The 4028-nt window shown below is 42.5% G+C and overlaps 1 long non-coding RNA gene across 1 annotated transcript; it reads left to right on the top strand.

The window, feature by feature from the left end:
- The first annotated feature begins 2169 nt into the window (after positions 1-2169).
- Positions 2170-3762, top strand: LOC128794813 (uncharacterized). Its single transcript, XR_008433274.1, has 4 exons — positions 2170-2342; positions 3298-3341; positions 3424-3568; positions 3693-3762. It is a non-coding gene; the product is annotated as an uncharacterized LOC128794813 (long non-coding RNA).
- The last annotated feature ends 266 nt before the right edge of the window (positions 3763-4028 follow it).

The raw sequence follows: 4028 nt of genomic DNA, 5'->3' as shown, positions 1-4028 counted from the left end.
TGCTGTGCCCAGGACAAAGAGTGGTGGCCCCCTGCCATCCCCACGGGCTGCCTCTGCCTCCAGCCACCCAGCTGTGACGGCTGCTGCCTGCCAGAGCAACGCCGGCACCGTGGCTCTCTTGAATCAGCTCCAGAAACTTAACAGTTAACTCCTGTCTTGCTTATAGAGAAATGTATTTTAAATTCTAATCCCAATATCTTCTTATTCAAGATACCGACTTTTTCTTCTCAATTTCCCTCTGTATTTACTTTGTATTATTAGATGATGAAATCTGGCTAATGGGCACCCTAATTATTGCAGCATCCAAATGACAGGCTTCAGGCAAAATGATAATTACTTATTCAAAAGTATTCATTAAATTAACATATCCTGAATAAATTCAGGCTTAATTTAACAGGCCACTGCACTTATTACAAGCATTTAGCACATGCAATTGTTTAAACTTAGTAGAAAGCAACTTTCTCTTTCAAAAAATATCCGGGTCAGAAGTAGATGTAACCATAATTTGCCCTAACAAGAGCAAATGTCCAACAGTTTAGGGAGCTATACAGCAATTTGTTCAAATGCTTGTAAGTTCAAAAAGCCTACAAAGAAGCTCTTTCCAGGCTTTTAATTATGGCAAAGTATCCAAACCCTTCCTTAAATTTTGTTTCTCAGCCAAAATCAAGAAGGAAAAAAGTTATAGAAAAAGTTATAAATTCCCTTTCTCTCCTCCTCCTTCTCCCTACCGTGGAACAGACTCAGGGCTTTATGCTGAGATCCTTGCATGGTTCCCAAGTACTATATTTGAGATTTATTAGACTTTGATATGCAATGCAGAGTGTTCCCCACTGACATACTAACACACTAAGTACGAGCTGTGGTGAGAGGGGAAAGAGCTAGTTGTGTTCACATGAAAGATCTTGTGTGCCACAGCGTCAAGCCCCATGGCTAAATCAAAAAGCTTTGGGAAAATAATGGAATGGTTCATTTCATAGCACCGTTCACCCTACCTGCAGGAGTGTCCAGTGTTCCTTCTGTCACTAAAACTCTGTCACCCCTGCATGTCTCATTGTATTTCAGCCTGGTTTCCCAAGACTGGGGGGAGGTCTTTCAGTCATGCCATCTCTCTATCTTTCAGTCACAGAGAAGTGAATAACTTCTGAACAAAATGGGTCACTTTCCAATAAACTGAAAGACAAGCAAGCATGCACTGTGTTCAGCATTAGCTAGGTCTGCTAGAGCTATGTGAAAATCAGGTCCTGTGGCATGATGGCTATTTCACACACAGACAAACACACACTGCACCTCTCTTGCCTCCTCCTTCCCTTCCTTGAAAACACAGTTTTGTGCCCATACCGCTTGGGACCCTGACTGTGAGGTCAGGCAAAGCATTGCAAGGTGTCCCCCATCCCAAGTCCTGGAGTATATTCTTAAGTATTTTTTCAGCAGGATGAAACGTTGGCAATAAATCAGTGGATTAACTAATTATCCTGTTACTTAAACAATAGCAAGGAAGAAAGCTCTATCCCTGAAAATGATCCTTTTACAGCACTCTGACCATTCCCATAGCTGCACTGTGACCTGTATTGAAGATTTCTTTTGTTGCTGCAACAAAATCAACAACAGCAATATTTATGTATAAGCTGTACTGGAAATGTATAACCTGTAATGGAAAGCTTACTGTTTATTCTTCCTGTTCATCAGATAGTATTGATATCCAGTTCATTAAAGGAATTACGGTGTAAATCACACTTGAAAGAACAGGATACCAGTCAGGTCCAGATGCTTCCAATTTACTTCACTAAAATACTTCTGATTAAAACACATTACCAGTGACGTGTCTTAAAAGGAACTTGGACTTCAAGCTCCGTAATAACTGCAATATGTTCACAGTCTCTAGCCTTGCCACATGCCTAAGCTCAGTGTTAAAAACTCCTGCAAAAAGAGTTATTAGGTGCTTACTTCAGAGACAGGCTTTCTCACTGCAGTCATTGCTGATGTCCTGGCACGCCCTACAGAGGATCATGCAAATTAATATCATTATTTAGATGTTCCAGACTCACTATGTATCATTATGACATAGTGTCAGGTCTACACAAATTTCCACATACGGAACATTTAAAAAATCTCCCAGCTACAGCAAGAGAAATGGAAAGGAATAGCTTCAGACATCATCAGCATCTTAAAAGCAGCAGAATCTCAGCACTGACATGGACTATATATTAGTGCTCACAGGATCTTTCTGGGTAACCTTGATATGCAGGCTCCCAGAAGTCTCAGAGAAGAGTCTTAGGCACCGAATTCTGGAGGAGAGAGGACCTTTACACTGACCCACTATAGCTATTCCTGTCTGCAATTCTGTAAGAACACTACTACTCCAATTGCACCTTTATCTCCCATACCAGTAGCTTCAGCACTTTGAAAACTTTCTGTGAACTCATCAGACTTATGATGAAATCAGTCCCCTAGCTCCACATGAACATCCTGTGAAGGTTAATGTTGAGATACATATCTGCAGGGCTTTTAAGACAGGCAGTAGTTCAGACAGTCACCTAGGCTGTCACATCCTTTCTGCTTGAGCAACTGAACTGCCTCTCCTCATGAGCCGCTGGTTTTTGCAGGAGAGAGCAGTATCAGGCAGAAGACTGTGGTATTGTCAGCTGCAGAAACCATTTCAAGCCTCACCACCTTCTTTTCTGGTTGCAATGTGTGACCATACAGCAAATTCTAATGGCACATCTTATTCAAGCTTGTAAAAGAGTTTAGTTCCCTTGCTCCTTGTTGTTCTGAGAACTTGGCCAAAGAACTGTGTGCCTGCCACAAATCATGTCAGCAGAGCATCAGGTTGTCCCACTTCTGCCATGGCAGTGCTCAGAGAGCATGTATTTGAAAAATTTTCAAAGACTCTGGATTCTGCAGCCATGTGGGATTTGGGGTTTCCTGTTAGCAGAAATGTTCTTTTTGCACTCAGTGTGCACTCGGTGTGCAAGAAGATCACTTGAGCTAAAGCAGCTCTAGGTCTCAGAGCATACAGCACACAGTGGGACAGCTCTGATCCACACAAAAAGAGCTGGGGAGACAGATATCTGTGAACTGAACTATTCAATGCAGTGTCACATTTCTGCTGAGAATTTTTTTCATATTTTGAGTTTCCCACTGTGAATTATTTTGATTCCAGCTTCACTGTCTGATCTGTTTACTGGTTAGGATGTTTATTTTTCTTGAAGAAAAACAATAAATGTTTTATGAAAGCAACTTAAGAATAAAGTATAGAAAATCAAAGGAAAATCCTAAAATGAACTCTTCTTGCCTTAGGGCAGAGAATGTGGCCACTGGATCCTAGTGTTCCACTCATGTGGGTAGGTCTTGTTGTTGTGAAATGTTACCCATGTGCCATGTTGCTGCAGATACCCGTGTAACCCTTTCTTTGTCTCGCTGTAGCAGTGGCTTATCATCATGGCATGTGCAGTGCTCTGTCCCAGGCCTGCAGGCACAGAGGCTGGCAGTCACTTGCCCAGCCACAGCCACCCCAGTTGTGATGCCCTCAGGCTCTGTTCCTGGTCTGCTGCTGTCCTTCCAAAAAAAGGTACAGGTTCCCTGAAGATCCTGCTTTGTGCAGATGTCTTGGATACAAAGGATATCTAAAACAGCTGTAGAAAGTTATGTTTAGGCATAATACTGAATACTCACTTGTACTGCATCCATTCAAGGACTGTTCAGACAATGGCAAGACAAAGCCTTTAAACTTCAAGGAGGAAGACTTCTACCTTCTTAGATGGCTGTATTCTGCTGCCTTTGTGTGGAGAAATGCTCTCAAAACATAAACAGTAGTATGCAATACGCTCACAAGGAAAGTTCCCTCATGCATTCATTTCTACTGTCAGAAATCCTTTGGCCATCAGCATCATCCTGCAGGGCTCAGGAGTTTGGCTTGTAGGGCACAGGGATGTGCAAGACAGCAGATGTGGGGTGGTGCTTATGCATCCAGTGGTCAATCAGCAGCCATCCAGACAGAGGTGGGCCATGTTTGTCACCAGTCAGTGCTT

Source organism: Vidua chalybeata, chromosome 13, assembly GCF_026979565.1.
Source record: "Vidua chalybeata isolate OUT-0048 chromosome 13, bVidCha1 merged haplotype, whole genome shotgun sequence".
NCBI classification, from domain to species: domain Eukaryota; kingdom Metazoa; phylum Chordata; class Aves; order Passeriformes; family Viduidae; genus Vidua; species Vidua chalybeata.
Note: the sequence above shows the minus strand (reverse complement) of the source record. Positions and strands in the feature narration are given on the sequence as shown.